Source organism: Wyeomyia smithii, chromosome 1 (genome assembly GCF_029784165.1).
Source record: "Wyeomyia smithii strain HCP4-BCI-WySm-NY-G18 chromosome 1, ASM2978416v1, whole genome shotgun sequence".
Classification (NCBI taxonomy): Eukaryota; Metazoa; Arthropoda; class Insecta; order Diptera; family Culicidae; genus Wyeomyia; species Wyeomyia smithii.
The window spans coordinates 59,994,802-60,019,393 of NC_073694.1; the positions used below are offsets into that span (position 1 = coordinate 59,994,802).

Genomic DNA, 24,592 nt, shown 5'->3' on the forward strand with positions numbered 1-24,592 from the left:
TTGCTCTGTAAAATATACTAAAACCATGCCAAAACCGGTTTCGTAGAATCACCGTTTTGAGCTCAGTTTTTGTCCGATTTAAGATCTGTTTTTTGTTTTAAAGATGGGTAAGAAGATGCTTATATGTGGACAAACTCATGGAATTTTGATATTTGGTCTTAAAACAAAATGGCGTCTAAAAAACCTCGAAAATTTTCGACTTCTCAAAAATTCAAAATGGCGCTGTGGTTGCCCCTTAAGTTGAAATATGTTCAAACTCGGGGATATTTGGTTGTGCATCAAAATACACAAAAAAACTATATATAGAAACCAAGGCAGAAGAAAAAGTAAATTTTTGTTGCACAGTCCGAAGTACATTCTTCCCCCGCAAGGACATCCACAAAGCCACTTGGAAATCACCTGACCAACGAACAACAACCAAATTGACCATGTGCTTATCGAAGGATGTTTATTCCGCACATCACCAACATACGCACCTATCGAGGTGCGGACATTAACTGGGACCGCTACTTAGTGCCGGTTTGTATGCACTCAAAACTGTCGACTGTCTATCAGTCATGCAGGAGCCTATCCCCGCGGCTCAACATCAAGCAGCTACGGAACGCGTGAGCTGCCGAAATCTAGGCACAACAGCTTGAGGCGGCACTACACACGGTAGAGGAGTTCGACGTAGCTTCTCTCGAGGCAGCGGTGATAGGTAAAAGCCGGACCTGGATAAATTACCTGAGGGTAAGGATCAGAGAGAACCTGGTCAAGTACAGACGTCAAAGAAAAGAGCGACATGACCACGATCCTGAGACGTAAAAAGCGCCAGAATCGTGACCATGAAGAGCTAGAAAAGTTCTTCACTGCTAATGATACGCGAAAGTTCTACGAAAAGATTAACCAATCCCGTAAAGGCTATGTACTGCTAGGCGACTGTTGCAAGGATGTTGAAGGTGATCTCATTACGAACGATAGCGAAGTGGTCGACAGGTGGAAGCAGCACTACGATGAACATCCGAATGCCGATGCAACAAACAGAAGCGGAACTGGAACGGAGCTGGGAATGCCAGCAATAGATGGGTATCAGCCTCCGACCTCCACGGAATTGCCGGGTGAACTCTACAAAAGTGGTAACGAACATCTTTAACCAGGAGGTTCGTGGGACAGTACCAGGCAAGTTTAATGGGAGCCCGCGCAACCGCGGACCAGATACTTTCAATCCGACAGATTTTGCAAAAATGTCGTGAGTACAACGTGTCAACATATCACATTTTTATCGACTTCAAGGCAGTTGATTGAGAACAGCAGATGGAAGAACATGCACGAGAACGAGGATATTTTCCCGGATAAACGACACGGCTGATCAAAGCTACCTTGAAACGTGTGATGTGTTACGTGCTAGTTTCGGGGATATTTTCGAGTCCCTTCGAGTGATGCCAAGGATTGACACAAGGTGATGGACTTTTCTGTTTGCTTTTCAACATCGTCCTCGAATGAAGAGTGAGCATTGAGACGAGTGGTACGATTTTCACGAAGCGAGTTTAGTTTAAAGGCTTTGCTGATGACTTCGACATCATAGCACGAAATTTTGCGACGGTGGAGGAAACCTACACCAGACTAAAAGTGGCAGCTAAGCTTTTGATCAATGCGTCAAAAATAAAGTATATGGAGGAAAGAGGCTCCAAGAAGAACAATAATAGCCTCTCACCCCGGATCATCATAGACGGCGATGAGCTTGAGGTGGTAGATGAGTTCGTGTACTTAGGATCGCTGGTGACCGCTGACAACAACACCAGCAAAGATATCCGGAGACGCATTCAAGCGGGAAATCATTCCTACTTTACACTCCGTAGGGCATTGAGATCCAATCGAGAAGCCGCCGTACGAAGCTGAAACTGTACAGAACGCTAGATCAGCGGTCCTCTATGGGCTGTAGACAACAACACTGCTCTCAGAAGATCTCAGCGTCCTTGGAGTTTTCGCACGAAAGGTGCTGCGAACCGTCTACGGTGGAGTACAGACCGAAGACGGAGAATGGCATAGTCGCATGAACCATGAGCTGCACGCGCTAGGAAAGACCCCCGTCGCACATCTGGTTAAAGTCAACTGATTGCGATGTGCCGGACACGTCGCAAGGATGCCGGACGCCAACCCGGTCAGTGTGCACGATGGATTGATCAGATTGAAAGTGAACTACACGCCTGGAAGCATGACGCCATACAGCTCAGAACTGAGTGGAATGGAGGCGACTTCTTGATACAACAGGAGCCACTCTGGCTCTAGCCTGCTAGACTCGCCACCGGACCCTGCCAGTTCCTGCCATGTATAATGACAGGGAGAGGAACCTGATTACCGTTAAGTTGCAGGTGGCCAGCGGGTGAAAACAACACTTCAGTCGGGAACGAGCGGCTGTATAGTGCAGTTCACCAGTTTATCCTGAGGGTATGGTGCGCATATAATTGGCCCTGACGACTTTGTTGATATTGGTTTGGTTTTTACTTGCGAAAGTGAAGGAAGGGAACATTTTTTCTTTTGCTTTCACACATAAATTGACAATTGCATATGAGAGTTCGCGTAGGTGCGAACAGCCTTAAAAATCTTTTTTACTTGTGTCAGGGCCAATATTCTCCTTGCATCATGTCTCATAGACTGAGGCCGCTGCATGAAGCTTTTAATGATGAATATCAGTGCGGCTTCATGATGAATACCATTGGGGCATTTATCAGTTCCACATCAAGCGTCAGGACAGCGGGTGAAATTGCAGACGTGTTTTGAAATTGTGTGATTTGAAGCAAGAGCGCGAGCCCTCGAATTTGCAGATCAACATAACCTTGAAAGGAGCTGTATGAAGGGTAGGTGTGCAGAGAAACGGCATTTTTATCAAGAAATCTCTCATGCCTCTAGGCTTTGCGGACGACATCGGTGTTATTCTTTGAGCTGTGGAGGAGGTTTTTCACAGGTCTCAGAACGAAAAAGCAGCTAAAATATTACGTTGTAACTGGGTGGGACAATGTGCCAGGCAAGTATAAATTCGAGAAGACCAACCAGCCTTGCATCACTTCCACAACAATGACATCAAGCGCATACATGTTTGAAGAAACAGATTTTACCATCATTTACCAAGCTCGGAGGTATGTATGGCTCCAAATTTCACAGAAATGGTTAAAAAGCTGAAATTTTCCTAGAGCAACTATTTTGAGCATGAGGGCAACATTTTTTTTTTAAATTTTGCCGAACAGTGTTATGAAAAAAGTTCGAAATTTTTTCAGAACTAGAGAAATGCAATAATAAAACTGAAGAAAAATACTGCGATACAGGTAGTCATTTATAGTTTTTTTGCGTCATTCCAGGCCCGCACTGTAGAATGTTATCAGCGGTCAGATCAGCTCTAGTCAGGTTCCATTCACTTAACACTTTTAGATAACAAACCAATTAAAATAATAATTAGTATCTCTTCTTATAACCGGTTCACAACGCAAGTTAGTTGCAGTAAGCTAACAAGTGCCAATCATAACGAAGGGCCAATGTAATTACTTTAACAGTGAGAATCGAATTAATTGTGCGGCTGCCAAATTTCTTGCTATCCGCTCGGTTTGTTGTGTAGAATTGAAACATACCGACCAAGAAGGGTGATTCAATTAATACCCATCAGGCGGTATCATACACTGTGTTGTGGTGCAACTTGAAAACTGAAAATGTGAAACAGATTTTTTTTGGCAATAGTCAAGTGGGAAACCGAATGGGAATAAAGGCACTGTTGGATTCGGTTAGTTCAAAGGTGGTCGAATGAAATTCTGATCATTTGATCACAATATGTTATTAACACTTCACAAGTAAAAACCAATTAAATCCACCCACCTATCAAGGAAAGTAAATTCGTTCATATCGCAAGTGAATTCGACGGAGGCGTCCCGTATCTCAGCTGACCCGGCTCGGTAGAGAATTCTCTGAACATTGTTCGTGAAAATGATTCAAAGTAACAGCACTCGTTACTGGTTGCCAGGAATTTCACCGAGACCGTCCGGATCCATGTATGGCGCGGGCGAGGATCGACGGTTGGTAGAGGAACGCATGTCATAATCGAATCGAGCTACAAACGATGACGGCAGCGGCGGTGACGACGATGGCGGCAGTGGTTTAGCTAGTAGTAAGAGCGTTTGGCATGTACGGCGTTTGTGGTCGGTCAGGCTAAAAATAGTGTTCCTTGGTGTGTGCGGTGTACAAGCGATTTTTTTTCTTCTGTCGTACGATCCGGACTATTTCTGCTTCGCTTGTTCTTCTGTCATTGAGTGTGAATGATTGCGGCAATGATGCTGACAGCACTGGCGGAGATGATGATTGGCATCGTAGTCCGCAAATATCGTCGACGAAAAGTAGAAGGAATCAGCAGTCAGCCTATATGCATGCACCGCTCCGCTGCCAAGGTGAATTGTTCGGATGATGAAATGGCCTTCGTCCCTAAAACAAATGATGAACTTTTACGCTATTGAAAATTACATAAACTCCGCTTCAACGAGGGATGAAAAATCTACAGCAGAAGCAGTTTATGAAAGGTAATTTAAGAATACATTGGTTATCAGGTTGAAAATATCCTGCACCAAGAGCTTATCGCGTTCCCTTTTGTTCGTACCATTCTAGCCTAGAAATGATTTGCAGTAAGGACGAACCCGAGGCAATCGGTGATGACGTCAAAATGAAAATTCCGAGCTGCATATACGCGCATATCGCTCTCGTCATTTGCACAGAGCCAGTAGCACTTACTGTAGCTCTCTGGTGTATCTTATTTCACCCTTTTTTCTCAACAGCCACGTTTAAAAGCGTCAAAATCACGTTATAAATGCGCATATTAGCAGAAACGCATCCATCCATCCATCTATCCGTCCATCACTTCCCATAGAGAAACGCACCATCTATCAGCAGACCAGCATCCTTTTCCTCCGCAACAATCTCTCCCTGCGAACCCCACGACAGAGTGCACTTTTGCAGCAGCTGCATACGCACGTATCATCCTTCCGGAAGCTTTGACGTCATTATCGTCCTCCAACAACGGTCGGCCTCCAGCCCTTGCCGCTACTGTTCCCCCTTCTACAGTTCGGTTCCCTTCTCTGCAACGTGCAACTCTGCTGCACAAACATACTCTCCTTTCCGAAATTGAACATGACGGTGTGCTCCGTATGACATACATGCACCAACAGCACCACCAGCAAATGGGTAACGAAACACAATGCTGGCTGCTTAGCTTTATACTTCAACCTCATTCCGCTCGCCGTCATTCATTGGAACAGGATCAGGAACATGGCGCGAGCGATACAGCTGATTATTACAAACCATGGCGGGTATTAGTGCACGCTCAATAAAGCCACACTGCATCAGGTTATATAAAATATCCGGCACATCGATGAGCCTGCGGTGAAGCGATCCTGATCCTGATCGCATGGTTACTAATCCTGTACCTAGGTACTGTTAACGTCATTCGGAGCTGTAGATAAAAGCTCGCTTTTGTACGTTCTCAGATTTGCTCCCTTCAAAAAACGGCAACCCATCAGGTTCCTAGAAACCAGTAACACCCTTTGGCTCATGACGACAGCATTCCCAAAATTTGCATGTAGGATAACTCGCTGAGAGATCGACTTTCAGGTTTCTGGTCAATCACGGAAATTTTACTAGGTAGTTTCCAGCTTTATTTTGGAAACTTGTTGACTCATTCATATTTCACTGAAATGATCTCGATTAGTTTATTCGTTTCTTTTGCAATGAATTTTTTATACCATTTTATTAGTGTACAACACAGAAAAGTATACAGCTAGACGAAACAAAAAAAGTAACAGAAGCTGTTAGTTTGTTATGAGAAAAACTTCCAGGTTGTGTTTTCAGTTTGATAGTCACTAAAAAAACAGAAATTTTAACAAAAAGGGTTATAGTAATATCAAACCCGTATCAAACTTTGTTACTAACGTATCTGCTTTTCAACTAAATAAGAAAGCATATAGAATAATGTTATAACAACCATCGTGAGAAACAAAAGCTTTTGATAGAGATGAAAAATCGGTTAGACATGTGTCAGAACAACTTCATTTCAGGATTTGGACTGCGTGCAGCAAACCGAACCAAGCGCTAAAAAAAATATTTTGAGTAATCGGCGTTTAAAGTTTAGCCACCCCTCATGTTTGTTTTACTGTCATAATGAACTGTTCAAATGATTCCATTTTTCCATAAAAGATAGATTATACATTTTCGCTTCCAGTGGCGTTAATAACTCAATTTAAAAAAAATGGTGTCTGGTTTGGTCTGATCACACGCCGATTATTTGTTATTGTAACTCATTTACATTCAATTTTGCTATCGAAAGCATATGAAAAATACAAAATCGTTACAAAATGTGTTATTTGTCTCTGCTGTTGATAGAATTTTGTAATGTCTTAGTTATGCTTTCCTGATCGGAATGCCAAGATATGAAAGACATAGACATCTTACGTCAAAACTGAAAATATTTACAAATGTATAGAAATTCACCCATGAACTCTCTGCCTTTTGTAATTGCGCATTAGATTAACAGTTTTTCAAGCTACAGGGTGCTCAACAAGTTCGAATACAACCATCGCTGTGTAGGTGCACACCAAAGGGCTCGTGTGGCTGTCAAACTCTACACATTTTCCACCTACCACTCATTGATTTTGGTACCAGCGTTTCTGGTACCCACTTTCTGGTTGGTTTGCCCTAAAACAAATGGAATAGAGTAAACGTTCCATAATTGTCGGTACACTTATTTTTGAATAAATATCGTTTTAGATGGAAGAAACAAGAGCTCAACGTTTGTTTTCAGTAAAATGTGCACTTTTAATGAAAAATATAGGTTTGGTAAGCATTTGAAATGAAATATTGACGCCGTGATGAATTTATGATTGGTAGGCAAAATGTTGACGTTTATAGTCCCCTGGTGCACACCATGTGTATTGGTGTCAGTTTTAGCCTCATATAACCAACGCGCATGGTTTCGACTTGCTTTTTGTTGTTTGTTTACCGCGCACGATGAAGGAGTGCCACGACGTCGTAGTAAAGTTGTTTGCAACAGGTGAGCGTAACGGCAACAAACAAGATCGCACGCTAGTCTGTGGAGCTAATAGCGGTCCCGATCAACTAGATTAGTTTAGAGAAATTCGTCATCGATATTGTTTATGGCACATTTTGCATATGTGTAGGATTAGTACAACGATACACCGTGCTCCAGGGCTGAGTCGAGAAAATTTCCAGCTCGAACAGATCTTCGACCGGATCGGGAATCGAACTCGATATCAAAACCGTGCGGGAGAGCTAACCGATCGACTTCGCTAAACACAGAGCCACGGAAAGCAGCGTAGCGATCTTTGAAATCCCATGAGTTGAAGCACAATCTCATCCATATCATCATCCGTCGATACCGGAAAATGAGTTCGGCCGAGAGTCATGCGAGATCTGGGCGACCGTGTTTGGCCAGCAGCCAGCATGGCGGTAAGAAAGCGGATTCGTCGAAAAATGAACCGCTCGATAGGGAAACCCGCTGTTGACCTAGATATCTCGATTGGGACTGCCCACACCATTTTGACGAAGAACCTGGAGTACAATTCATACAAGAAATGCAAGGTTCACGGAGTAATGGAGGCTACAACGAAAAGGAGGCTGGACAGAACCAAACTGATACTTTCGCGGCACGCAGGTCAGGAGTTCGTGTTTTCTTATGAGAATTTTTTTGTCTTGCAACAGCCGAATAATGTCCAAAATAATCGGCATAAACATCTCGCAGTTCCAGAGTGCCATGTCGATGATCGTATTCAGACGTGGGAGCTCTTACCGGTGTTTATCAAGAAACGTGACAATCAACGCCGCTTACTGTAAGACCTAGGTTCTGGAGAAAGTTGTGACCCCGGCATTTCGGGAACTCTATGGGAAGGATAATTACGTCCTTCAAAAGGAGGGTAAACAGATCCACATGGCGGATATCGTCCAACCGTAGTGTCGGGAGAATTTGACTTATTTTCTCAATTGTGGCCCCCCAGCTCTCCGAACCTTAATCGCCTGGACTTTTATGTATGTTTGTACATTCTAGTAAAGCAGAGAGAATATGAAGTGAGCACTACGGACCAATTTAAGAAATTCACCTCTAACATCTGGAATGAGATACCGATGGACCAGGTGCGTTCCGCTTGCCATTCCTTTGGGAGGGGGCGGGTGTGTGCTCCCATTTGATATTTCCTAAAAGTTCTCAATAAACATTGCCTCAATAAAAAGTAACTCAGAGAAGAATACCTTATATTTGCATTTTTCGACACATTTTTTGTATTCGAAGTTATAGAACACTTTTTGTGTTCGAAGTTATTGAACACCCTGTGGATTTCTCTTTGTTTAGTTTCTTATGTAAAGAATGATGAAGCTTCGGACATATTTTTTTCAAAGCTCTTACATTTCAATCACTTAAGAATCTGTTTGGAATCTTCTCAAAACCAATCCTTCTAAAATCAATCAAGCCAAATATTTTAATATTATCTTAGAATTATTTTTTAAATATTTTTTAATCTCTCTGTTTTTTTCTCTTCAGCGTCATTTTGTAGTCATTGTTTTTTTGTGGATTGTTTCTAGACCTTTTTGACATAGAAACTAGGTCCGTCAAGTTTTTGTATTTTTTGTAAAAAAATCTCATGCTCTTCTGATTATTCTCGTCCGAAATCGTAAACCATTATGTTTGGAAATATAGAATCTGGTTGTAAGTTACATGTAAACAACACCGAAAATGTTGAAAAAAAGATCGTACACGTTGCAGCGAAAACAAGAATTTTCTCTATCCCATCACGAGTCGGTCACATTTTACGAGTATTATATCAAAAGGGCGAAAGTCAAATTCTTCGCAATCCAAGAAAACCCGCTGATCAAATTGCATTACAGTCATAACTCGTCGGAGGGTTGTGTGCAAAGCCACGACCACAAGGTTGAAGTAGAATACTTTTACAAGAAAGATAACCCGGATGAAATCGGATTTGTTTCGTATATACCACTTATTAAGTACAGTATCAACAAATCGTAATAAACATCACACTGCTGTGCATTTGCAGCAGCATCAAACCTCAGTTGCAGTTTATTAATAACCATTCATTATGTTCTTCCAAATACATTTAGTAGCCTTGAAAAAGGCCGATTGCTGCAATTTTCATTTAATTATTGCATAAATGCTTCATGGTCAGATATACCCGCTGCAACTGCTTCGCTATCCGTATCCATGCCACAGTTGTGGCCGCTATACGCTGCCATTGGTATCCGCTGCCCCTGCATCAGCTGGCCCAGCTGCTATCTGCTAAGATCCGCTGCAACTAGTGCCCTATCCATTGATATGCCACAGCTGTGGCCGCTATCCGCTATCGCTGGTATCCACTGCACTGCTACTGCTGCTGCTAAGGGATGGCTGCTGTTGTCGCTGTCTAGAACTGTTATGAGTGGCTTCGGCTGAAACAAGCTCTTATATAGGCCAAATAGCATATTTTCAATTGCAAGGTATATGATTCTGTCGACCGTGCTTGGGAAGCAATCATATGACGACCAATCAGAGGTCGAATTTTTCGTTTTAACAAAGCTTGACTATTTCCAATAGTACAATAGTTTGAATAATATAATTACAATTATCTTCATTTGGGAAAAATCTTAGAGAATTTTCCAATCTATTGCTGCAATAACGAAGGAAATCCATCGATTACTAACCGATTTATTAGCATTTGAAATTGGACATATTTTTCACTTTTTTCGGTTTTAGATTTTCATTTCACATCCCTATGTAACCGAACCGAGAAGTATTTTACTTCAAAAAGCGGCTGTACTATGCGATCCACCAGATAATACTAAGGATCTGGGCGGATGAACAAATGCCGAACGACTGGTCGGAAGGCCTCATATACCCTATCTGTAGGAAGGGCCATCGATTGGATTGTGGCAACTATCGAGGCATAACGTTGCTCAATTCCGCATATAAAGTGCTCTCCCGTATCCTGTTCTTCAGATTGAGACCGTTAACGGAATCCTTTGTTGGCGAATACCAGGCTGTTTTTCGACAGGGGGGTTACACGACGAATCAAATCTTCACCCTGCGACAGATCCTCGATAAGTTCCGCGAGTACAACTTACCAACTCACCATCTGTTTGTGGATTTCAAAGCGGCATACGACTCAGTAAAAAGAAACGAGCTGTGGCAGATCATGCTGAACACGGTTTCCCTACAAAACTAATTAAGCTGAGTCGTATGACGCTGGGGGTATCGAAATCATGCGTGCGAATAGCTGGCGAGACATCAGCCGCGTTCGTAACGTTGGATGGACTGAAGCAGGGGGATGCGCTCTCTAACTTACTGTTCAACATCGCTCTTGAAGGGGCAGTACGAAGAGCAAACCTGGAAAGAAACGGTACGATCATCACGAAAATTCACATGCTTCTTGGTTTTGCGGACGACATCGATATCATCGGTATCAACCGTAAGGCCGTGGACAAGGCCTTCGTACCTTTTGAGAGGGAAGCAGCGAGATTGGGATTTGTCATTAACTCTGCCAAAACGAAGTACATGGTAGCTGGCAGAGAGCGTAGGAGTTCCCGTGGTGTTGGTGCTGAGGTGGAGATAGATGGAGAGCGATTTGAAGTGGTTGACGAATTCGTTTATCGCTTGTGACATGTAACAACGATATGAGCCGTGAAGAATAGGATAATTGAATCTGTTAATGTCTCAATGTGGTAGTCAAGTTATATCTTAAATCGAAAAAAACAGTCTCAGAAACCTGTTGGTAGGTGTCTTATTCACGTAAACTGTCAGCAACATGTAAAGTTTTCTCCAATTCCCCTACAATACTGATATAGGTTTATCTCGACGTAGGATTAACTTATTTGAAACCTGTTCAATGTAAGTGTGTATTAACCCTCTAGTGCCCAAGTTAGTTTTCAGACGGGCTTCGGTAAAATCACTATGAATCATAAACACTTTTCAAGTATTTATTGAAGCTTTATAGAGGTTTGACTGAAGCCCGCCAAATGGCGGCATTGGGCACTAGAGGGTTAAGAGTATAAGTGATACTCAAAGATACAATAACAACAAAATTAACATAATTCTTCTGCGGGAGAGGATTGCGTTCTAGGCTAGGATCGGTCAAAATATAAAAATCTCGCTTGAGCTACGAGACAAAATCTTCCATAAAGTAAATACTTTTAATCATGTATCATGCTTTTGATATTCTAGATACCCAACGTGAGAAACTGAAGAACGGAAGAGGGGGATATGCTGCTGGCTTGCAGAAGATAAAAACTAATATAATGGTTACTCAATAGAGCTGATCACATGGATCGATTTTCCCTCCAATACACAGTGGTACACTGAGACAATGGTCCCGAAATAGGCGAAATAAAAAAAAACTTTTTTATTAGCAGAAATTAGACCATCTAATCTAAATCGCCTTGTAAAAAACCCAAATTAATCCACCTAGCGGTGAGACCCTGCCTTTCTCATTCAAACTTATTATATGTGTTCGGATGACTAAATTTTTCAAAGCTGCACTTTTGGAGTGGTTCAAAAACTAGAATATGCATTTCGGGGCTTATCACGAGAGTCACTTCACGGTGAAGTGACAACCGTAATAGGCACGGTGAAAGTGATTCCCATTTGATTTGCACGCGTCTTTTTTCACCGTGAGATTTTTTCACTTCGTTCTCACCGTGAAGTGACTCCCGTAATAAGCCCCTTCAATTAACGTTTTGTTTGCGGTTTACATTATCTTTACTTACTCAAATAGTCTCCTCCTTCCTTACGATACTTGTCCTTCCTGAACTCTTTCTACTGTATACTCCGTTTCCGGTTATTTTTATTATCATTTAACGCATTGACTATTAATTTTACTTGTTTATTTCTTCTCTTTACAGATACTCACAATCAATCACCGTACCAGTCTACGTGACGTTACGGTACTACTCTGGATGGTCAATCGCAGTGTTTCAATCTAGTTAAGTAAGTATATTATTTTCAACCATTTCATCACTATATAATCTTTCTTTTGTTTTTACTTACAGTCCTCAATCAAAGGGTATTTATCCTATTTACTACTACGGTCCGATCCGGTTCTTCGGTTAAAGTGTGCTACGAACCTGGTAAGTATTTGTTTGTATAATTGATATGTTTCCACTACTAACATTATTTTTATTTTTTTTTTCTGCTTACAGGTGTCGAGACCAACTAGGATCACCGAAATTTTCACCTCTTCACTCCTAACACCTATTATTATTCCGAAAGTTAATAATTAATAGTTGATTAAATCACGTTAGCTTAATATAGCGAAAACTTTGTTTATGTTTTTCTTTTTCCTCTTCTCCTGCTAGTCAGTTTTCGCTGTCGATCTATCCATGACAGATGAGCGTGTTGGCATATTTTTCATTTGCGTTGTTTTGTTTTCGTTTTGTTCGAAACGGTACTCGCCAATTTTACCGTCTACGGTTGATGCCCGGTGATGCGAACAATATGTTAAAATAGATTTACACGATTCAAGAGAAAGAATACTCCTTGAAAATTTCTGCTGGTTTCATTTTTTACTCTAAATAAGGAATTTTTGATAGCCAACAGCACAACTATCCCAATATTAAGTTAAAATTAAAAACCTATCATTCACACACATATGAGCATACATTAAAACATACATATGCAAATACCATGAAATAAATATTTTTCAAATACATCACGCGAAAAATCCAGATGACTACTTCTGGTTGCCGGAATACATCCTAAAATGGTCAAATACACATATTTTGATCGTAGCTATAGTTTTAAACGGTCTCCGGGTTACGTTTCTTTCTAAAACTTCCAACCCACATGTTTAAACATTATGAAATTCATTGTTTAAGAGTTTAAGTGCTCAGTAATTTGAATTAAGCTATGTTCATAGCTTTTGAGATAAGAGAGCAATTTTCACGTTGCACATACACACGTACACACCCACACACACATATACACCTATACATGCATACATGCAGAAAATACTCGATTCGTTGAACTGAGACGAGTAGTATGTGACATTCGGCCATTTGGATCACTTTTCTACCTTTTAATTTGCCAGTGATTGTTAGGAGAAAGCCAATATGTTTACTTTCATTATGTGATATCACATTTTTATGAACAACGGACAAAGTTACAATCCGATTACAATGAAATTTAATAGAAACCTATGGGGCAACTAGACCTTTCATTTGACACTAATTTTGTGAAAATCGGTTCAGCCATCTCTGAGAAAAATTGAGTGAGTTTAAACAACCTCAAGATAACTTTTATTTACATAACTTTTAAACCATATATTTAATCATTACGAAATTTAAAATTTAAGGGTTTTGGAGACAGCCCGATCATTTGAAACCAGTTTTGTTAAATCGGTTATGTGGTTTCTGAGATATTGATGTTTCGTGATTTTTATATTTTGATACATAACCTCTACAGGGTGACAAAGAAAGTCCGGTCACACAGGAAAATCTCAATATTTCAAAGAATAAGAAGAAAATCTGAATCTGGCTTTCATAGCTTTATTCAGTAACTCATAAAGATACTTCAGAGACGATTTCTCGAAATTACACCACCTTTCTCTGATCGAACCAGCTTCAGACGTCTCGGAAAGTCTTCGCAAGCGGCGCGCACGTGCTCCACCGGCATCTCGTCCAGATTTTCGTGATAACTCGCTTGAATTGCTCCAAATTTGTTATTTTATAGTCGTTCAGCTTCGACATCATGTATCCCTACACGAAATAATCCAGTGGATTCAGATCCGGAGACCACGGAGGCCATTCATTCTTCGAAATTAAATCGGTCAAGTTTTCCTCACACCACGCCTGAACAACCTTCGCGGAGTGGGATGGAGCGCCATCTTGCTGAAAGCAGTAGCAATCGTCTTCAAACAATAGTTCAGCTTGAGGCAGAACATTTTTATTTAAAACCGTGTCCAGGTAGTACGCTGCGTTGATTTTGACCCCTTTATCGATAAAAATAAGAGGCAGTTTACCTCTCTAGCAAATGACTCCCCAAACCATCACTGACGTCTTATTTTGGAACCGGGAAACGTTCAGCTTGTCCGCAGGAGCTTGCTGGAGGCTCACACTCCAAACTCGATCATTTTGGCGATTGATTGTTTGCTCCAAAACGAACAGCTTCTCGTCCGAAAAAATAATCTCGTCATCTGCGCGCTAACCGAGCAACTCCCGCGAACGTTGGTACCTCTTGTCCTTTGTAGCTTTGGTAACCCCATGAACCACCTGTTTTTTCTACGGTGTAAGTTTTAAATCCTTGCGCAGAAGCAGGCGGATTGATTCTCGGTTCATTTTAAGGTTCCTGGCCAGCTTCCGTGCAGATTGGGCGGAATTTCGGCGAATTCGATCTCGTATAATCTTTTTCAGCCTTGGAGTTCTCACAGACCTTGGTCGTCCAGATCGTGCCTTGTCCTCGGTGCCTCCGGTCTCTAGGTACCGATTATGGTGTTTGAATATGTGTCCGGGTTTGTACCGTTTCACATATTCAGCGATAACAGCTGCTCTTAATCTGCCATGGCTCACAACTCAATGTAAACAAACTGCACAGAAACGAAACTCTGCCACTTTGGGCAGCAAAGTTAACCCTTTCATTTGACATATAGATGGCACCAGAGAGACGTGTAGGCTACAGGCGACCCCAAAAAAGTGTGACCGGACTTTTTTGTCACCGTGTAAACTAACAATCCGATTCAATGACATTGACATTCAATAGCAACATATGGGAGTGAGAAAAAAAGTTGCACATACACACACACACTCACACACACACACACACACACACACACACACACACACACACACATACATACATGAAATGCTCAGTTCGTCGAAAGGGATCGAGTGATATATGACATTCGGCCATTGGGAGCACTTTTATATACCTTTGGTTTTCCCAGCGATTGCTATACCTTTTAGGAGAAAGGCGAAATACATGTCATATTCCTTCATTGGAATTCTATGAGAGTTCAATTTTTTTTGTTTTTTTTTTTTTGAGATATTTGATTTTGATTGATAACAGTTTCTCTGATAAAATTCGAATTTTAGGCATTATTTTCGATAAATTTTCCGACTCAAAGTTGCTACATGAAACGAAGAACTTCACTTCTTTTCTTTTGAAGTAGAATACTTCTCTCAGGAAGTTCGGCTACATAGGGATGTGAAATGAAAATCTAAAACCGAAAAAAGTGAAAAATATGTCCAATTTCAAATGCTAATAAATCGGTTAGTTTTCGATGGATTTCCTTCGTTCGTGCAGCAATAGATTGGAAAATCTTCTAAGATTCTTCCCAAAATAAGATAATTGTAATTTTATTATTCACACTATTGTACTATTGAAAATAGTCAAGCCTTGTCAAAACGAAAAATTCGACCTCTGATTGGTCGTTATATGCTTGCTTCCCAAGCACGGTCGACAGGATCATATACCTTGCAGTTGAAAACATGCTATTTGGCCTATATAAGAGCCTGTTTCAGCCGGAGCCGCTCATAATAGTTCTACACAGCGAAAACAGCAGTCGTCCTTCCTTAGCAGCAGCACTAGCCCTGTGGTTGGTCACCACGTCTCAGGAGCAGCGCGGTTTTTCTCAGCGTGTGTCGCCAGACAGCCTTTATTCCCCCCGTGTTGGGGCAGCATGAAGATTGCCATCAGGAAATCCAATTTTGAAGGCAAATAAACAAGTCATTGAAAGTTAATAATTTTTGTCAACGCAAGCAAGTATTCTGTGTTGCATCCTAGCAATTTAAATTTGTCGCACCCGTCTAATTTACTGAATGTGAAATAGCTTCCACAGTGCATGTTGTCCGTGTATCTCAATTCCCCCAATGTTAGGGCAGCTCTAAGGTTGTAATTAGCAACCGATTTTGAACAGCAAAATGCTTTTTTGAAGGCAAATAAAAAAATAATTGAAGGTTAATAATTTTCTGGCATCAACACATCCTGTGCGGGATGCAATCAAATTCTGTTGTAGTTGTCTAATTTTTACTTTATTTAGTAAACTCCCCACTGTAGGGGCAGCGCAAACGCTGCGATCAGCATAACCGACATTGAATAATAAACTGCCCTGTTAGTACGCAGCGATGGAAACGAAACGATTATGACCCGATTGTCGTTTTGTCCCAAACTGTACAGATTGCGATGTGTTCAAGTAATGAATAAACTTGAATCCTCTCAGTACGTAACAAAATGTTGATGCATTGCTCACTCGGAAATAATAAATACATAACTAGACTATATACAGCTCTTAGAAGAGAATGATCCGCGCAACTCGTTGTGTTTTTTTCTCCGTACGTGGCTCGTCGCACGAGGAAAAACGATAGCAAAAGAGAATAATAAACTTGACTTGTCCCCTTCGCATCACAGTGACGCAGTAGCAATGATGTGGTACGGTGACGGCGGGAGGGAGAGTTATTTTAGGCTATCGGACTACTTGGGCAACGATTGTTTTCAGCAGGTTTGCTACACCAATTATTAAAAAACTGCTGGAGTAGTGTGAAACATGATATTATATAATATTTTTTTTGTTTTATTCATTTAAAAAAAAAGGCTGCTTAAGCAGGTAATACAGAAATTAATAGGTACCAAACTTTGCTATTATTCAATTAACCGAATTAACCTACGTTAAGCTTGCGGTTATGCCGAAAAATTTATCTACCTCTCGTTTTGGTTATGGTTTGGTGAATGGAACATTTTCCTCATATTAATTTCAGAGGTAGTGCTAAGAGGAGAGAGAGAGAAGGTGGCTACCTGATATAAATAAATTTAAAAAACGCAAGCTTGGCATAGTTTGCGTGATTGATAGTAGACACTCAAATGCTTGAACCTATCTCTTAAAACTAAATTCTTTTTAGTCGTATTGAACTAAGATTTTTAGTAAACATAACAATAATTCTTTTCAAGCAACAATAAGTTTCAGGGAACCTACGTGTAATATTTTATTTTTTTATCGTTTCCTTTCGGATTGACTTTTTACAAAGAATCACTTCGTTACTTATTGTTACGTAGGAGGGAGGGAGGGAGGGGGGGGGGGGGGGGGTAGTAGAAACAGTTACGTAACTATCATGTTTGCTCGAAATTGAAAATTTCGGAGAGGAGTCAGACTGATTAGTGGTAAGTAATTTTAGGGGGGGGGAGTCATGTCGAACGCTACCTATCGTTACATAGGAGGGGGGGGGTCTGAAATCTAGATTTTCAGCGTTACGTAATTTGTAATATAACACGTCGATGTTGCACCATCATGTTTCATATCAGAGCAATTCCATCACAAAACCGGGCAATCAATTTAGTCGACCATTGCAAATACAGTGATCACCCGATTATATCACCCCCTTGATGATGTTTGGAGTGATAAAATAGGGAAAGTGATAAAATCGGGAATTTTTTTTTATTATTATTTTGTTATAAAAGATGGTAAACCAATCATTTAACACGTAAAATCAGCGATTTTGATTACTACAAGAAATCAAATCATATGAAAAGGCAGTTCTATCCGTCTGTCTGCTTCTCCTTATAGACGTGGGAACTACTGTACTAATCGGCGTGAAAATTTTTATGTAGGGGTTTTTGAGGCCGGAAAAGGTTATTAGAGTAGCTCGAGACCCCTTCCACTTCTTAAAGGGAGGGCTTCCATACAAATATAACACAAACTTCTACGTAACTTAAAAACTAATCAAGCAAATGGAACCAAATTTGACATGGTGAGGTTATTAGGAGTAAGAAATATGTCAATGGTCACTTGACACCCCTCCCTCCTCTGGAAGAGGGAGGGCTCTCATATAAGTAAAACATAAATTTCACTACTAGTTCGTAGGATAGGTACTAGTGTTTGCATAAAGCTGTGAAGTTGTTCTCTTAGTGTCATACATATCTCAAGCAGCTCAAAAAATTAGTTTCAGCTATTTTCTAAGGTTACGGAAGAGGGATCAGAAATGACCCAAAATGTGTTTATGTGGTTTACTGATAGCCCTTTCACAAAATATCTCCTGGCTTTTTGGACCGATAGGCCTGAGCAAAACTAGAGAGGGAAAAAAATCGATGAAGTAGTTGAAACAACACCAATGATTTTAAAAATAAAAATTAATCGAGGATACTGTCTACAGACATTAAAAGATGAAAGTTTGTATCTTAATTGACAGTGGAACTGGCACTTGTAAATAATTGCGAAATTCGGAGATGGTGGACATACAATGTTATATGATGATAAAATTGGGCGAAAAAGGTGATAAAATCGGGGGCAGATAAAATCGGGTACTGATATAATCGGGTGATTACTGTATTTTCATAGCCAAAAAAAAATCGGTTTTCGATGGTTTTTGATGCCAAATGACTTAGAAACGCATGAAACGTCGAGAATTGGTGTCATCTGAAAAAAAAATTGCAAAAATCGACTCTCTGGGACTTAATCGTTTTTTCAATTGTGGAAGGCGGAGTTTGAAACAATTAGAATTTATTTAATGAAATTGATTGCTAGTATCTCGAAATAGCCTGTATAATGATATATACTATAAGTAGCATCGAATACATCATAATTCATAATATAGTGAAAAATGAGTATAAAATAAAAAGCACTTCGGTTCGTTTGATTGGTGTGACGTCTTGGACAAAGTTGTAGATAATAATTCTGTCTTTTCAAAAAAATACATTTAAAAAAATCATTTATTGAAAAATAAAATAAGACGAAAAATTAAAAAACAATTATGTATTCAAATGAGCTCATTTTTTAAAAATCTGATTTTTTAATAAAACCTACAAAAGATTGCCAAAACAATGAAACCAGTCCGACCATTTAGAAGTTAAGAAAAACAAAGTTATCGTTTTTTGAAAAAAAAAAAAAAATTTTTTTTTTTGAAAAAACAAATTGTTTGAATCGTTTTTTCAAAAGGAATATTTTTCTTTTGAAAGGACAAAATATTATCTACAACTTTGCCGAAGACACTATGTCAATCAAACAAACCGTTTCGACTGTAGACATATTTTTAATTTCCAATAGAGCACTGTATGAGGAATATTTTTACGGTCAAAAAGGTTTATTTGATTGTCATAGTGTACCTGGCAAAGTTGTAAATAATAACTTTGTACTTCCAAAAAAGATGTACCCCGTGAAAAAAAAATAGCTTTTTTTCTGATTCCTCCATGACTGGTTTCGTTGTTCAGGTAATCTTTCGAAGTTTTTATAAAAAAAATCGATTTTTTTTAAATGGGCTGTTTTGGATAATTAATTTTAAATTTTCTTCTAATTTGTTTTTAAAAAATCAATAATATGTTTTTACAGTCTATATTTTTTTGGAAGACAAAACTATAAGTTACAACTTTGCCGAAGACGTCACACCGCTCAAACGAACCGTGTTGGCTCTAAAAGTATTGGTAATCATCAATACCATCATAATAGCATTTTTCAATAGCTTTTCAATATGAGTTGTGTTTCAAAAAATTAAACCTATAGCACAAAAGGGCATTTTTTGCCTATAAAAACGACTATGCAAAGTTTCAGCCAATGGGCACGTTCACGTTCTGATGATGTAAACTTGACAGAAAATGTATGGTTGAACTGTCAAAACGACGCAAACTCAGAAACAACGAGTCAATTGTGTTGCTTATTGATTGAGATCCCTATCCCTGGCAAAGGACATTATTGTGGTAAGGGGCTGTCCACATACCACGTGGACAGCTTGGGGGGGGGGGGGTTGTGTGATGTCCACGGTCCTTACAAATATTTTATAATTCATATGGGCATTTGTCCACGGGTGGAGGGGGGTCAAAATCGTTAAAAATCTGTCCACGTGGTATGTGGACGGCCCCTGAATAAAACGAATAAATTGTCTGGTACAGCATTTGCATAAACAAGTACATGTGTCCTAGAGAGTATATTTTTCAAACAAAATCAAAAAAACATATTCCATCAGTATCCACCGTTTCATGTACTTTCAAGACACTTGGAATAGAAAACATTATTCAAATTCCATGCACCTCCCGTGTGTGATTTTGTAAATGACATGGAAGCATTCAACATTTTCCGCGAGACACAATCTTAATTTTGGTTGAGTTATTTTTTTTCACAGAGTAGTTTTTTGAAACATTTTGTAAATTTGTTTTGAAATATCTTGCCATTTTACATGGTATTTTTTTCCAATTCAACATTGCCACCCTAACGACAATGATGTAGCAAATATTATATTTTCAGAAATTTTTCTATTGGTACTAAGTGAAAAGTGATTTTTTTCTTTTTATACTCATTTTTACACAATATTATAAACCACTCTATGTCAAATAAATGAACCACCCTAATGAAACATAATGTATTCGATGCTAGTTATAGTGTATATCATTATACAGGTTATTTCGAAAGACTAGCGATCAATTTCATTAAATAATTTCTTAATATTTTGAACTCCGCCTTCCGCATCTGAAACCGCCATTCTCTACTGCGAAAACTTGCCGAACTTTTTGCGGATATGTTAACCTTTTCTACCTTTTTGTCCATCCTGACACACGTTTTATACAAGCAAGATCTCTAAACCAACTGGGAACTTGAACCTGCCACCAAAACAATCTCATTATGGGAGTAGGAAACAACACACTTTTTTTTCACTCTCTTTTTGACAAAAATCTCAATCATTGACTGAACGATCATGAATGATCTTTGTTTATCATATGTAAATATTGCGACTAACCCCATATACTCAACTGTGCACATTTAGATACAGATGTTGTTGTTAGCAGTCACGACAAGAGGCGAATAAGGCGAAGGAAGAGAAAGAGAGTACGCCAGCAGGGATACTATATACATGGTGCTCCTTTGCAATCCTCGTAACTCGTCTTACACATAGATCTGCTTGCAAATGTGAGAAGAGTAAATGTATATCGCACACTGACAGAGATGTTAATGCATCACAAAGGAGATTTATATGTATTCAAAAATCGCTAGAAACGATTTTCTTCCATCGCTGTTAGTACGCATTCACAAAAGCAGTTAGTTCGACTATGCAGAGCTAATATGAAGTCGATTCAATCAATCAGCGTAAACAGAATTTCGTCGTCTCCAAGCTGCCAAGTTGTCACATGATGCAACACGCAACAGCGAGCGAACGAAATCGCTTGATGTTACAAACCGCAATAAAATACGGGTTAAAACCGTTGCGTGTGTGAGAGCACCATCGGTGTTTATTCGCTGGATATACTATCTACTGTCTACTGAACGCAATAATCTGCTTACATGCGACATGGGGACGGGAACATTTTCTTCAACCAAGCTGCACAACACGACACAAAACATGTTATTTTGTTGCTTCAATGAGAGTGCTATCGGTCCGGCTCGACAGAATGTTCACAAGAAATCATTTTTGCGCATCCGTGCTACGAAACTGAGGAAAAACTTTAGAAACTGAAAAAAGAGGTGGAGCTTATCAAATGATCGCTCTGAGCCAGAATGAAGTCACACATATTTTTCAAGTTATATCATTCCACCACGTACGTAAAATAATTCATTCCTATTTTCATCCCTATATAAGAGCCTGTTTTAGTCGAAGCCGCTCATAGTAGTTCTGAACAGCGACGACAGCAGTCCTCCCTTAGCAGCAGCGGGAGCGAGCAGTGGGTACCATCGATAGCGGATAGCGGCCACAACTGTGGCATGGCTGCGAATAAGCGTAGCAGTTTCAGCGGATCTCACCATCGATAGCAGCAGGGCCAGCAGATGCAGGTACAGCGGATACCAATGGCGGCCACAACTGTGGCATGGCTACGGATAGCGTTGCAGCAGCAGTTGGGCCAGCGTATAGCGGCATAGCGTAGCTGTTGCAGCGGGTATATCAGCATCGATAGTAGCAGGGTCAGCTGATGCAACGACACTCCCTTCACTAAAATGCTGTTTCAGTGTGGTAGCGGGAAGCATCAGCAGCAGGCTTGCATGAAGTGAATACATCAGCCAGCAACTTTCTCTAAGGCCTCTGCCATAGTAGACGCGAAAAGCGGCGCGAACCGATTCGCTCGGCCGTAGGTTGATGTACAGCTCTACTGATGGCTGTACCTTAACCTACAGCTGAGCGAATCGGTTCGCGTCGCTTTTCGCGTCTATTATGGCAGAGGCCTTATGGGAAAGTTGTATCAGTTTGTTCAGAAGAATATTATTGTCGGTAATATTACAGAGATGCGATTGCGTAAATCCGATTTTGAATTGAACAATTGTTCTTTTGAGAACAAATAACACACTTATTTGAAGAGTTAATAGCTTTTGGTACCAATAGCAGTATAGTGACAGCCTCAGCGGTAGATGCAGATGCAGCCGGTACTTCCCTGAGGCCGATGTAAAGGTAAAATTTGGTAACACAGAGATGTAAGATAAACACTACATCCTATGATGAAATGAACAATTGTCCTTATAAGGACAACAAATGAATTAATGAAGATTTAATTTTGAATTAGAATACTTCTCTCAGGAAGTTCGGCTACATAGGGATGTAAAATGAAAATCTAAAACTGAAAAAAGTGAGAAAAATTTCAAATGCTAATAAATCGGTTAGTTTTCGATGGATTTCCTTCGTTTTTGCAGCAATCGATTAGAAAATCTTCTAAGATTCCTACCAAATGCATGAAATTGAAATTTTATCATTCAACTATTGTACTATTGAAAACTCTTAAGCCTTGTCAAAACACAAAATTCGACCTCTGATTGGTCGTTATACCGCGCTTTCCCAAGCACGGTCGGCAGAGTTATGGACCTAGTAAATTGGAAATGCATCATTTGGCCAATATAAGAGCTTCATCAGATAATAAACAAACATTTCATCGGATATTAAATTGAACAACTGAAATTTGAAGAACACAAATGATTATTTAAAGAGTTAATATTTTCTCGTTTTGCGCTATAATCCAAAGGTAATTATCTTCATCTACATGCATACTCTGACTATTACTACGTGTTTGCGCCGCTTAGTGTTTGGCTACGGTCATGCAGAACGCAAATAACGGCGCGATGCGATTCGGCAAGACGAAATCTGTTGAAATGTATAGCTCTACTTCGCCTTAAGAAGAGCTGTACATTTCACCACGGTGAGGCGAATCGCATCGCGCCAGCATTCGCGTTCTGCATAACCGTAGTCTTTGTTCCGTTCCCGTTTAATGATGTCGCATATTAAAATTCGGCAGCACTTCAACTTCTCATTTGCACAAAATTTAAAAATATCCAATGAACTTCATTCAAAACATCAGACAAAAAGAAATTACAATACTGCCAATGAACGGTCAACGTTTATTTACTAGAAAAAATGACTGACACGCAAGCAGCCTGGTTATCTTTCTTGTAAAAGTATTCTACTTCAACCTTGCGGTCGTGGCTTTGCATACAACCTTCTTGTGATTTTTTGTTGTTGTCGAAAAACTGAAATCGTTTTCAGAAAACTTAAACAAGTGTTTAATACACACCAAAAAATTGTTATATATCAAAGAGCTTAATGGTAACCTTTTCGAAGTCATTTTCTGATGGTTTAAATCCTCTCTGCAACATTTGACTATGTTCAACTATTTTCAATTATAGTCAGAATGAAACATTTCTCAAAGCAAAGAACTTTTCGAAAAACAAAATAACAACTATAAAAGCCAATAATTATAATAATCAAATAATAAACATCCTTGGAGACAATAAATCGGAGTGTAATTGCAAAAACTGTCTTATATAAATCAGCTCGCAATTATAATACCCGTAGCAAGCCAGAGCCCATGTGCAGCCACAGCCAACGAAATCCCAGCGCAACTTCCATCCGCAACGAAAACTACCCACGATACCGCACCAGAACTGTTCGAACCTGCACGCGCCTGTCAGTGCTACTAACCTAGAGCCCTAGCAATCCTCTGACCCACATTCGGAGCGCCCACGCGCAACCGGCCGAGTCGGGTAGTGCAGACAGTTCAGTCGGCCAGAACGTACGCGCACACAGGCAAGGGATATGCAACTAGGTCCGGGTACTGCATGCCCGAAAACGGCATTGTTTTGACGATGTCCACCCACGCAGTCAGCGTGGATTGGCCGTTCCGTGGAGGCAGGCGTCCCAAAGATGCGTGGGCGAGATGACGACATCCGGATCTGCCACGTACGATTCGTCACCACCACCACACAGTCCTCTCGGGGAGTAAACAGCAGCCGAGAGCAACAGTGAGACTAAGAAGGGAGAAGAGAACCGACTGCTGTTAGGGTTTATTGACCCACCTCAAGAGTTGTGCTGTTGGCTGGAAAATTTGACTGGTGGAACTCTGGAAGCGATCGAACCTTGGGCTCAGTGGTTTCGCTGACGCGCGTTGATCAACGAAGCACTATGCGATGAAGTTTTTGTTGCATTTCAGGGAGATTGACCTCGTTTTTCTTCAAACGCAAGCTGATAATAACGATGACGTCATATAGGTGCAAACGACCGACCCGAATCAAGACCCATTCCGCTTACAGTGAGAGAACGCGCGAGAGCGAGAAAGTATGCGAGAACGGTGCGATGATAAAATTCCATTCAAAAATTTATTCCCGTCGCTGGCCGTTCAGCGCATGTCCGGAACATATCCTCAAGCCAATTC

At 40.3% G+C, this 24,592-nt stretch overlaps 2 long non-coding RNA genes across 2 annotated transcripts; one reads left to right on the forward strand and one right to left on the reverse strand.

The window, feature by feature from the left end:
• The first annotated feature begins 3,731 nt into the window (after window positions 1-3,731).
• On the forward strand, window positions 3,732-12,307 carry LOC129734071 (uncharacterized). Its single transcript, XR_008729769.1, has 4 exons — window positions 3,732-4,538; window positions 11,902-11,986; window positions 12,049-12,126; window positions 12,199-12,307. It is a non-coding gene; the product is annotated as an uncharacterized LOC129734071 (long non-coding RNA).
• LOC129734072 (uncharacterized) lies at window positions 11,773-12,334 on the reverse strand. Its single transcript, XR_008729770.1, has 3 exons — window positions 12,197-12,334; window positions 12,047-12,123; window positions 11,773-11,978 (listed from the first exon to the last, which is right to left on the reverse strand). It is a non-coding gene; the product is annotated as an uncharacterized LOC129734072 (long non-coding RNA).
• Window positions 12,335-24,592: the final 12,258 nt, after the last annotated feature.